Below are 13821 nucleotides of genomic sequence, written 5' to 3' on the forward strand. Positions count from 1 at the left end.
CAAGACAAACACACCTAAGTTAAAAATCGAAAAATCGCATAGGTGACATAGGAGGCCCCGAGGAAAATAATTTCCTTCATGGCCTATGACGTCTTTTGGGATACTGATTTGAGGGTAATTTTAAGGAAATAAAAGAGAAGAAGTTCCGGGAAGGAAACATGCATGAGGGATGGGAAGGAATCTGGGGGTCAGTGTGTCTGTGACAGGAGTGACGGACGTATGAGTCCATTACTCCACTCCGGTGCAAAGCGATGGGTCGATAGAGTCCTTCTGGAGGTCTAGTACAGACGATCGTTAAGAGGAAGCTACAGGCTTTTCCAATAAGAGGTGTTATTTTGAATAGAACGCTATTTCGGTAGATGTTACTTTTGAAACTGTCATTTTTTGACATTTGACAATTAAAAACTACGTCATTAATAAAAATGGAACGATACACACTTCAACAACGCATTGAAATTATTAAAATTCACTTGAGTGAATCAAATGCAAATTAGCTTGAGTGATGCGGCCCATTTCCACCTCGGTGGCTTCGTTAACAAGCAAAATTGTCACATCTGGGGCTCGGAAAACCCAAGAGTTATTTTTGAAAAGCCTTTTTATCCTCAACGTGTGACTGTTTGGTGCAGTTTATGGTCCGGCGGAGTCATTGGACCTTACTTTTTCGAAAATGAGGCTGGAGCAACATTTACGGTGAATAGATCGCTATCGAGAGATGATTAATGATTCTTTATGGCCGGAATTAGATGGTATTGATTTGGACAACGTTTACTTTCAAGAAGACGGCACTACGTGCCACACAAACAACGAAACCATTGATCTTTTACGATTGAATATCAAAAAAAAGTGGGTGTGTCAAGCCTACGCAAGACAGAAGTGAAACTTCTAGTTTCAGCTGATGCTTGGCGTGGCGCAGTTCGCTGGTGTCTGAGAGAGAGGAAAGAAGAGAAGAGAGAGAACGTTCGTGAGCGGCTCCCCCACCTCAACAAGGTTTCACTTCAAAAATGCCACAGCCGAGAATCGAACCTCGCTTAACTGATTGAAAGCCAACCACGCTGAGCACCAACTGTAAGCAAAGCCGCATAAATTGATTATATTATGTAGGTTCTGAAAATATGAGAGCTTGTTATGTTTTATAATGTTACCTACATCACACCCAAAATATAATATATTTTTAAAAATAATGTACAATGTACAGAAATAGAATCCCACACAAGATCGCGTAGTGCGCTCTAGCGAACGGATATTTTATCAGAGGGAGATAGTTTTAATTTTTTTTTCTGTAAATTATTACATATTATCAAAATAAATAAATTAATTAAATAAATGTAATACAATTATCATAATATACGGATTAGATAATAATTTTAATCCAACACAATAACGCAAAGCGCGCTCTAGCGGAGTAATGTTTTATCACAGTGAGATAAGTGTTTTTATTATTTTGCAATATTATTTTCTTTTAAAAAATGTTCTGACCTACTAAAAAATAAGATATTGAATGAAAAAGGCGTTAAAAACAAAAAAATAATGTGCGATGGCCGAGAATCGAACTCGGATCAACTGCTTGGAAGGCAACTATGCTGACCATTACACCACCAACGCCAGTTGTCGGGATGAGCTAAGAAGCATTTATATGTTACTTCAAAACTTTGACTAGATCAAATGAACTTTAATCGGTGGTGGGGGTACCCGCATTTTCGTTTCGGTCATGAGTCGGTTTTACTCCGGTCCTCGAAATTGCATGACGCGCGTAAAGAAGTTTCACTTCAATAACAACACTTATTGGAAAACCCTGTACAAGCCAAAAATGTGTATGTTCTTGGTATACCTTATATTGTAGGTAATAGGCATTAAAATCGCTTGACAAACGGAGTCTAGAAACGTTCGACATCAAGCACAAAACTGGTTTTTATTTATTTTGTAAATAATTTTATAAGAAAGCAAAAAAATTTATCAGCTGAAACTGTCACAGATAATCTTAGCTTTTATACTTTATTTTTAAGAGTTGTTTCCTTTACGCGTTTATACATTTCTAATGAAAATATATATATTTTTAGTAGTTTAAATTTATATTTTTTATTGATTAATTTATTCTTTTATTTGAATTCTACTCAAGAAAAACGATAGGAAAACCTTCATTTTATATAAAGCATATTTTTTTGTATTAATCAAAATAGTGCTTTGGCATTAAGCTTCGCCTTAAAGTCCTATATCAATACTATATTGATTGAATTCGTAATCTATGGTTGGTTATCAATATCCGCGAGCACAGTCAAATACGATAGACAAAAAGGTTCGTCAAATCTAATGCGGCTGCCAGTTAAATTTCCGTTGACTGTTGATATACCCAACTTGTTTTAAAATAATGTCGTTCTTTTTACAAAATTAATGGTTTAATAATGAACGGATTGATGTGGTAGATTATTAACGAACGTAGCTCTTAAGAAATGAATTTATCGATAATGTCGTTAACTTGTCATCGTTCCCAAACGTTCTGTTGTTATTTCAGTTTTGTCAAACATTTGGCCAATAATGATATAATAACAAAACTTGAATAAAATCTTCACGGTACTTGAAAATCATTAATGAAATTTGATGAATTATTCAAATTTTGTGAAACAACCCGTCCTTAGTCTTTGTGAACTTGTTATCCTCCTGGACGATGACAAGTTACCTATATTATCGATTGACCGTGCTACATACCCTGGTTTTGTAAGGTGGACGAAAAGAGTGATTTAATGGAAGGGTTAAGGTGACGACGTCACTAGCAAAAAAACGGATTTATTTTATAACAAAATTTCTTAATTTTTTTTTAATAACATTTTCGTAATCTTAGTGGAAACGTCTATCCATACGATTTGTCACAAGTGGCCCATTTTTGTTTCCATTACATCTTTCGACTGTTGATTTTCTTATGAAAAAATTAAAATTATTAATGTAAAAATTTGTAAGTTCCTCTCGTCGTACTTGTATATAAGTGCTAGAGAAACGAGATGAAAAAGAATTCAGTAGGTTCTTTTTTGTATTGTTGTAGACCAAGAGATTATTTTTATTTCGAAATAAAGAATCTGGTACGGTGTTCCAAATTCCTGAAATTCCTTTGAAAAAAATGCTCCAAATAAAATGTTTTCGGTTACAACAATACAGGCTCTAAAAATGTTGCCATCCAATACTTGAGTGATAACTAACGTGTCTCTTCTCATCTGAGCTCATGCATTTGATAACACAATATTTCCGACTATTTCTACCATCTTGTATCTGTTGTTTCCAAAGTCTGATGCCTTTTAGTCTTATTGATAGAATCGTAGCACAGACAGAAATAATATCAATATTCTGATGTACCAATACCTATCAGTTAGTATCTATCGACATTGAAAAGGGGTTCCCAATCTTTTGCCGCGATGCGTGCCGGAATTTCAGTAGCCCCATTGCAACCCTAAAGTATCCATGGACCATAATACATGGCATCATGCGCTTCAGGGTTAACCAACCATCGATATCTACTTTTTAATTTTATATTTAGACACACGACATATTTTGGACATAACGTTGATATTCAATACAATTCCTTAACATTTTTTATCAAGTGTCTTGTGAGTTCGATACATCTCAAATAATAATAAATTATCGATTTAACCTCTGTATTTATTTGTAGACTACGTTCACCACAACTTTATAATAATAAAACTGGTGTGACTATGACATGTATATGTATGTTTCATATTTTAGAAAATTTCTTCTGTACGTTTGCGTGATGAACAGTGAACTAATTAATTTCAAATAGTCATTTTGACTTTTTTTTGTTTTTAATAGGTTACATCCCTTCATATTCGTTTTATGGTCGGTGCTTTCATTCTATGCACAAACCGTCTGTAGAGCTTTTAAAAGTAATTGTGTGTATTTAGTTATTCATAAAATCGCACTAACGAAAAGTATATTATTTTCGTATATACTTTTGGTTGTCGAATCAGTTCATTATGCGAAAAAAATCTTGTGACTGTGGTTGAACCATTCGCAGAATTGGTTCTTCCCCAGTTCCCCAAAAACCACTAAACACTAAACCGCTTCCATTCATAGAGCGGTGATTGCTAAAAAAGTTTCCTCAATGAATGTTGACAACCCCGCAGGCTGCCGCGACCATCGACTGACCAATCCATTATTACCTCGGCGGCGAGGCAGCCGTAATGTAAAAAAGCTAATCGAAATATTCGGTAGCCGCGAAGCAGATTGGGCATGCATCACTGCTTCTGTGTGAGAACTCCCCCCGCCCGATGGAGAGACACCCCTTCTTCAGCGGCGTAAACGAAACTAATAAACCCCCCCTCTGATACCTGGCCCATAACGTGACATAACAAATTCTTCCGCACTCCAACGCTGAACGAATTGACCAAACTCTAGGCTGAATGGAGCTCTGATCGTGTTTTATAAAATGGACATTGCTTGAGCGTGAGTTTTTAGACGCAAGAGGTCGTTTTTCAAACTTCGAGGAAGATGTTCTAGAGATCTACACAGTAGCTGCCGCAAGAGAAAAAAGTGTTGTTTTTTATTGATGATGGGCTGTTTATGCGTGGCAAGTGACTTATAATAATTCGTATACATCTCGGTTAGTTGAAAGAAACTATTGTATGACTCATGCGATGTTATTCGTAAACAAAACCGCATATTATCCTTCATGGTACCCACAAACTACATTTCAAAAGAAAATCCAACGGGCTTGGAAATTATTTACAAATATTACTATATAAATATTAAAATATAGATCAACTGTCAGGGAGCCAATTGTTGGGGGGCTAACCGGCGGGGATCAATTTTTGGGTCACTAGAACTCGTCTATAGACGGCACAGTTTTATAATGCCATCTAATCTCTTTTCAAACCATGGCACTCAGGGGAAATTAAGTTATTATAGTAGGTTATGATAAATTTCTAACCGCCGCCCCGGGAACCATTTATTGGATAGAAAACACCTCTGCCAAAGGCATCCCCGAGTAGTTTGCTACGTTTGGTGACTTAGTTCATGGGGTGAGATTTGTTCGGGTCTTAGCGGTAGCGGCGACAATTTTTTTTTTGGTTTTTTTTTTTAAAGAAAGGCAAATTTTCCCGGTTTACGAATAACCTGATAATATTTGAAAATCTCCTGCTACCACCACATTAGGCGAAAAATGATGCTTTTGTTGTGATGGAGGACTTTAACAGCCGAGGAATTGAACACAATACGCCTGGTGGGAAACGCGATGTCAACTCAGCTACCTACCTGTCGATCTGCCCACCAACTTTGTGGTGGGTCAAATGATGGGAGAGACTGGTTGAGGGCGATCTTTTGACCTCTTCAACAGAACTTTCTCGGAACATCGCCTTGTACCGCAATGGGAGTGAAGAGTTCATACGTCTCTCCCTTCTGGACAAACTGACCTCCAGATTCCTACACACCCCTAAAAACGTTTTTTTTCCCAGTACTTTTCATTCTTCCTTTCATAAAAAAGACCCTCCACACAGCATCCAAAAATATAACATAGGCCCTGAGGATAATTATTTATTTTTATTTATTTATAAGTACAAATTACATGATTAATACATTTATTTAGAGAAGATACATTAGAACACCATACTAGGCAACTGCTTGTTTCATGGTGCCCAATGGAGGAATGATTAGTTTGAACTTAAGTCTAGTGTAAACATATTTTGGTAGAATTATAAAAACAAATTGAAAATTGGTAAAAAAATGTTTTCAATAACTCACAAAAATTGCCAAAGTTTTCTATAAAATAAAAACAAATATATAAAGTAGTACACATAGATACATACACATGCACACGCAAGTATATATATACATACATACATGCATATATGCATGTACATATACATAAATATACACAACATACTTACCTCCTGTGTGGAACTAATGTAAAAAATAACAATAAATAAAGCCTGCCCAACGATCTCATCGCTCTACCACCGAACTAGTCTGTCAGTATTAGGAAAACTTTCAAACAATTCCTCAGTAAATCATTATTTCCATGGCAACAGGAAGCTGTATCCAAGATAATGGAAATATTTCGTCACCTGATCGACTGGAGAAGTGCAAAAACAAATTTAACGTCTGAGCGCGCAAATTTGATGGTTTACAACTCAGTGCATTTGTGATAATTAAATTTTGTTTTTGATTATCTTCCCTCCGTGTAAGTCTCCACTAAGTTAAAATATCTCGCACATTATTTTATGGCCGCATTAATTCCGTTCCCCCACATTACACGCTTGATTATATTGAATCAAACAACTCATTAATGTGAGTCCATTATGCGAATGGAATTCCAATTCTAATTAAGAGTTGCAAAAGTTGTAATATTTTTTTTAATGCTTGGGTTCCGTTTTTGCATTCGATTGATCTGCATAATAAAACAATATTCAATCGTACGTACCTAATTACTTACATACAATATTGTTTTTTTAATGTTTGTGTACGGTTATGCATTCGATTGATCCGTATAATAAAACATGCTTGGGTACGGTTGTGCATTCGATTGATCCGCATAATAAAACATTCTAGGGTACGATTGTGCATTCGATTGGTCCACATAATAAAACATGCTTGGGTACGGTTGTGCATTCGATTGATCCGAATAATAAAACATGCTTGGATACGGTTGTGCATTCGATTGATCCGTATAATAAAACATGCTTGGGTACGGTTGTGCATTCGATTGATCCGTATAATAAAACATGATTGGGTACGGTTGTGCATTCGATTGATTTACTTATACGTATCTAATTACTCACATACATTATTGTATTTTTTTACATTAGCTCCATACAGGAGACCCTGAAGAAAAATTCCCTAGGGACCTATGTCATCTTTGGGGACGTATAAATCCATCCCTTGCACTGCGGTGCAAGGTGATGTAAGGCTAGGTGAAATTGTGATTTAAAGTTTTATCTAGGTAACTAATCAATATTGTTTCCAATAATAATGTAGGTGGCACAATATGATTGTTTTTTGGATTTAAACGCCTTTGCTTCTTAACTTCATTTTACTGTTTTATAAAAAATATTTAAGAAAGGTGTTCAAAACAGTTATAAAGGTGTCTTGATCATTAAAAGAAATTTTTATTTTATTCGGTTTTTTGCCCAGCCGGGCTTTTCATGGATTTCGAGAACAGAATATACCTACTTCTAAAATTATACACAAAGTTTTTAAAGTATGAAAAACTGATAAACTGAATACGATATAATATCAGTAAAATTCGTAACATTAACATAAATTAATATAGAAATTAGAACAATGCTACGTATAAGGCAAATCACTAAAACTACATTACGTACGATAGTATAATTTGTAGGATTACATTTCGTTGGTATAGATTATCTTAATTCTATAAATTCTTTAAGTACGGAAATGTTTCAATGGTGTCTTCAAACTTGTTTTTTTTTATACAAACCCCACACAGGAGGCCCTGAGGAAATTGATTCTCTCGGGGCCTACGTCATGTTTTGGGATGCTGTGTGGAGGGTCTTTTTTGAGAAAAGAATGGAGAGAAGTTCTGGGAATGTAAAAGATACGAGGGTTGGGTAGAAATCTATGGATAAGTGTGTCCAGGAGTTCCAGACATATGAATATATCCCTCCAACTGCATTATGGGTCGACAGACCAGTTGGAGAGGTCAAAGGGTCTCCCCAAATCAGCCTCTCCCGATCCTGGACACACAACACCTGATGAATCCGGACACCTCTGCTAAATCACCAAAATGCAATAAACGGTTCCCAGGGCGACGGTACCCAAACCCGACTCCCAAATTGTTTCCCAAATCATGTATCCTATTGGTGAGTGAGTGTGTCTGATAGTTGGTTGTTTATGTATTGCAGTAGAATGTTACATTTTGTCTTGTGTTCCTAGTCAGCTCATTATTATGAAATCCAAAAAGGAAGACGATATACGATGTCAGACAAGTATAAGAGAGACAGAACGCGTGTTAAGCAGGCTAGAATCAAAAGGTAGGTACTAAATCAGCGGCAATAGTTCCATTAAAATCTTTAGAAGGCATTTGTAGTGTTCCTCTTTATTCCATGTTTCTTACCATGGCTATATTGAGAGTACCTCTCACTCTAGAAAGGATCTTTTCACTCCGCAATCTATGATAACTACCCAAAACTTCAGAATTCCGGAAACTCATCATTAGCAGTAATACTTGTTATGGCCTGGTATTTTCACATTTCATCTATGGCACCAGCTCTCATTCCTAGAATCAATGGCTTATCTTCCACATAAGCGAAACCCATGTTTAAGATAAGTAGTTCATCCACTAGTCACTCATCAGAACGACACGAGAACGCACTCGGTGAAATAGTACTAACACTAATGCCAGGAATTATCAGTTATTACAAGCTAAGGTACCTACATACCATTATTGAACTACATCATAATCAAAACACCATTATCCGTCATGCCATTGCCAATAGAAGCCCGAAATTTGTCACCACATATAAGTTTGTATCTAACTATGTGGGTATATGTGTGTGTTTAGCGATGTGTTTGTGTGCGCATTCGTGTTTAAATCTGTATTTGTACAAATTGTATAAATTGTTACCATGTAAGTATGCAGTGAATGTGGTATGTACTGTATGCGTGTTAAAATACTGTTATAAATTTCAGTTCATTCATCATTCATACCTTCTTTTATGTAATCATTATGTCACATTCATGTTACGAAACAGGAAGACTAAAGTTTTTTTTTGTTTTTGAATCTTTGTTTAGATGTATGCACGTTTTTTTTTCATACATCTGATACATACATAATATACAAAATAAAAATACAGTTAAATTGCTTCAAAAGTAAGTAAAATATATAAATATGATGTATACAAATTTTTTTCACGTATTTAAAAAAATATATATATTTAAGAAACAAACAGTCATTTATAAACAGCAATTATTTACAATATTAGACCAATAATGTTTCATTAATTCTATTCGTTGATTCAATATTTGCACATATACAATATATTTATAAATGACAAAAAAATATAAAGAATAAACATTATAAGGAATTACAAAATGTTATAAAAACAATTAAAGACAGTTAGCAGTAATACAGTTTTCGCACGATTATAATAAAAACAATACAATAAACTAAGATGATAGGATTATTTCACAAAATAAAAAAAAATAGTTATCAGTTTAGTAAGTTGCATTTTATATGTTTTCAAGTATTTATACATTTTAAAATGTCTACATCTCTAGAGGCATTGTGAGTTTTACAGATACGTCCTATTAAAGAGTTTTGCGCATATTTGGCTTTACAGTGTGATGTTCTAAATAAGTCGTTTGATCTGGTGTTGTGTTCAGGGCAACGAAATGCAATCTTTTCTAGCAGATATGATGAATCAACAAGACTGTTCACGATTTTGTATAAGAATAGGGCATCAGAATTTTTTCTGCGTTTATATAAAGCGTTAGGTCAAACCGATGATCGCTAAAGCGATACGAAAGGTGTTTAATAAATTTGTATTTGATATTTTCAATACGATCAATGTATGTTTGATATTGAGGATTCCAAATGACTGAGGCAAACTCGAGTTGTGACCTTACATATGACATAGGTATATAGCAGAATTAGTGTGTGTGCTATAGTGAAAGGCTTTGTAATGCGTATAATAAATCCCAATTGTGTATAAGCTTTTTCTAAAATATGTTCAATATGGTCCTTAAATAACATTTTAGAAGCTAGCAGCACTCCAAGATCTCTGATTAATTTTACTCGTTGTAGGGGTAGATGGCTGTTTTTTACGTGTAAATGTAATAACGTTCCATATCGTAGGATATCTGCCATATCCTACGAAAAGTGCCAAGACCTGTGGATTCCTTTAAGGCTTTTGGTGGGTTATTATGAAGTTTTTTTTTCCTTTTTAAAACATGCTGTTTTTGTATACTTTTATTTTGGGAAGTCTAAAATCTCGGCCACATCTCGTACATTTTCACAGTACATAATATTAGTTTACTGATTAGGGAACATGATATTTTTGAGCTTGTAAATCATTGATAATGTATTAGACATTATGATATGTTGTTTGGTTGTCATCATATTTAAATTTTGCAAAATAATTCTAACTCTACTAAAAATATTGCATTTCAAAAACATCCTCATTCCTCTATTTTGTTAAGCCTGTAGTTTATTATTTTAAGCTTCGTTACGTAAGAATAAAATGCTAGAATAATAATTTAAATGTGTACATAGTTACAGATAGAATTGTATACAAGGCGGAATGTCTTGAGATCCAAGTTATTTCCGATCCTTTTCCAGAATATAAAATTTATTAGCAATTTTCTTAATTACGTATTCTAAGTGTTTTATGAATCATTTAATATTAAACCCTCAAATGCTATAATGCCACCCTTTCTATATGTATGTTATCAATTTTTAGTATTTTCATCTTGGCTCAGAAACTTTGTTTTCATAACATTCAAATGTGAAAAAGCTTTGATACGTTCAAAAAATATACGAGTTGGAGATAGTATTATGATCTATAGATGAGTAGGTACACTTGCCAAAAATACCAAAAATTAGTAAGAAAAATATTAATACACATAAGTTCCGTACCAGACCTTATTGTGCGATCGCTAGAATCGGTTGACAATTAAATATAAATCATTATTCTTTTTGTTAGGATAAACTGATAAACTTTTAAATCTCAATGTGATGGTTAATCATTAAATAACATAATGTGAACAATTTTCGCAGAAAGGTAATGGTCACTGCTGGAACTGCCTTTAATAAGGTCTAGCCATAAGCAAGGTCGCAATTCAGATGGTAGAGGTGCTTGTACTGGTAAGTTTAGATGATCTGGATTCGAGTCAACTTGGTTTATTATTCTAACTATAATAGGTTGGTATGCGGTCTCGTCTTCAGAGATAATTAATTATAATAATCCATTAGCAAACGATCCGGTCAAAGAAAATGCACCAATTATATTCCTATAATTGTGTGATTTTCATCTCACGATAGGTACGAAATTTCGCTTCAAATTTTCCTTGTTTTAGAATATTACAGAGAGCTGAGGGAGCTTACGTACTAGACATGCCTCTTATTTGATTTGTGCACCAGAGCTCTAAAAGTATAACGTTCCATAGTGTTCCACTGCATTTTTGTTCAATACAAAACTAAACTATTATTTGTACGAGTACATGATCTCTCTCTCTCTCTCTTTGCTAAATTTATGAAAGATTTATGCTTAGTAAGTGCATCGTAAAAACATAAAGGGGAACATATTGTGGGAGCGAGTACAGGTACTGTCAGGTACATCGACTCCGAGATTTTAATAAGTTTGTCCAGCCCAGTGAGTTTAATAAATATCTGGACAAGAAATTATTACAAGCTTTTCATAAAAGTGGTTAATCTAAATTTGAGAATTCATTGTGTGAAGGAATATGAAGTGAAATATGTCCAATATAGGTAAAGTCCGTTGGTGAAAACATGAGATAAATACAAAACAGATATGGTGCAAAAGGGATGAAGCGACATATCAATGTCCATGACGCAGTCACATGAAATATTTGTATTTCTCTGTACCCAGAAATTGATAGATAATATAACTGTATCAAAATATGATTAGTACGATAAATAACATTCTAGGAGGTAGGTACAGCATTATTCATTCACTTTTCTCGAATATATCTCGGTTAAATATTTTTAATACTTCCCTGATAAAGAATTTGCGTATGTAAATGAAAAATATATACTCCAGCAGAGGCGGATTTGCAGTCTTGGCCGCCCTAGGCCCCAGACCATGTAGCCGCCCCTTTCTCAGTACCCATCATATTGACCAGGAGTATCCAAACTTTTCAGTAAGTTCCTAGGGTCAAAACCGTTTTAATTTTCCTGCCATTATCATTCATGGTTCATGGGGTGAGATTTGTCCAGGTCTTGGCGGCGGATACGTCTGCCCACCTGCTGCGTGGCGGGCCGGATCGAGAGAGACTGGGTGAGGGAGGCCTTTTGACCTTTCCAGCCGGACTATCTTGACCCATCGCCTTGCACCGCAGTTGGAGGGATGTATTCATACGTATGTCACTCCTGGACACACTAATCTCCAGATTCCTACCCACCCCTCATACATTTTCCTTTTCAGAACTTCTTATCTTGTCACGATTGGCCGCCCCTAATATCTGGCCGCCCTAGGCCCGGGCCTACATAGGCCTAAGGGCAAATCCGCCTCTGATACTCCAATATTGTTGATACATTGGAGTATATATTTTTGCAATATAAGTTGGCTTTAAAACGTTTTTTTCATGTAGCGGAGCTGATTTATTTGGTTAAATTGTTTAACTTTGGATGTGCAAAAGAGCGTTGGTTACATAGTTGAAGGTGTCAAATTGTATTGATACTTTTGTATTACTTCCTACTATGTACCTGTGATTTTTCTTTCATTTCTTTAAATACATGTAAATCAGGCATACCTAATAATCTACTGCACTGTTTCTGAGTGCATTGAATAAACTTTATAAATGTAAAATTAAAGCCTTAGTAGGAGATTTAGTGTGATGTGATTTTAATTTCCAAAAATTGTGCCTTTTGGGTACTTTTGTTAGTTTATATTTATCACCGATTAAACATTATATTTATATATTATTTTTTATATTTGTTGTTTTCTTGTAGATATGTTATGAACCTAAAAAAATGTTATTTTTATTGATGTTTTTACAATAAAAACCTTCTGTTGTGACTGTATTATGCAGTTAAATAAACAAATAAAATAATATATTTAAAAAATGTTTGTTTATGCAAATTTTACAAAAAATACTAGTGATTTCTTCGTTTGTACCATATTTTAGACGTCAAAAGCCTGATTTTCATCAAGTTAACTGCAGTTTTGTGTGTTTGTTAATAATGCAGGTATTACAAACTGTTCATTAATTTAATTACTCTCTAACCATAATTTAAAACGTATTAATATAATAATTTTGTTAATTCTTCTGGCGGTAATATTTTTTTAAAGTTTCAAATGCCAACTGGGTCCTGCCCAAGGAATCCACTTGCCGACTTGTTGCAGCACTCCGCCAGAAGGGGGGGGGGACCGGAAGCTGCCCGCCGGACCGGAACCGCTCCGCACTGTTCACACGGCGGCTGACACGAGGAATTACCATACAGACGGCGGTGGGCAATGGCAGCACTGCCACCCCCAACATTAATCAGGCCTAAGATTTATATTTTATCTGCAACCATTATCTATCATTCGAAAATTTCTATAATACTAGTTCTGTAAACAGTAGACCTCGCGTCCAAATAGTATGTTTCGAATATTATCTTATTTTTAAATAAATCAAAACCAAAATTAATACTTAAATACCTACACTTAAATTTAAAACAAAATATTTTATGTAAAATTTGTTTTATTTCGTATGAGGAATTACATTTTGTCCTAACATTCGTGAAGTATTTATTTTAATACTGAAAAAAGGCGAATAAGAAAGTTCAAATAAACATGAAGATTTTTAATTTTAAAAATAATCTTTACTGAACAATTAAAACAGCCACCATCTTGAACCTTCAAACAAATTTACACACAGACGAAACACAACGAATTAAAATATTATTAAAGATTTTGAAAAGTATTATATAGAATATTATAGAACATTTTGGTTTTGCATCTTACTTGAGCAGTTTAAATGGTAATTATTTATAATCAGGACTATCTATGGTTTATTTCGATACGATTTATCTATTACTGTCAAGTGTCAAAGTTGCGTCCAGTTGCGTCTTTGAAAATGGAACGTGATGGAACGCAGGTGCGCAAAACGAATAATGAATTATTGTAATATGTAATAGTTTGT

Source organism: Hesperophylax consimilis, chromosome 4 (assembly GCF_061612785.1).
Source record: "Hesperophylax consimilis isolate HC1 chromosome 4, BYU_Hcon_1.0, whole genome shotgun sequence".
NCBI classification, from domain to species: Eukaryota; Metazoa; Arthropoda; class Insecta; order Trichoptera; family Limnephilidae; genus Hesperophylax; species Hesperophylax consimilis.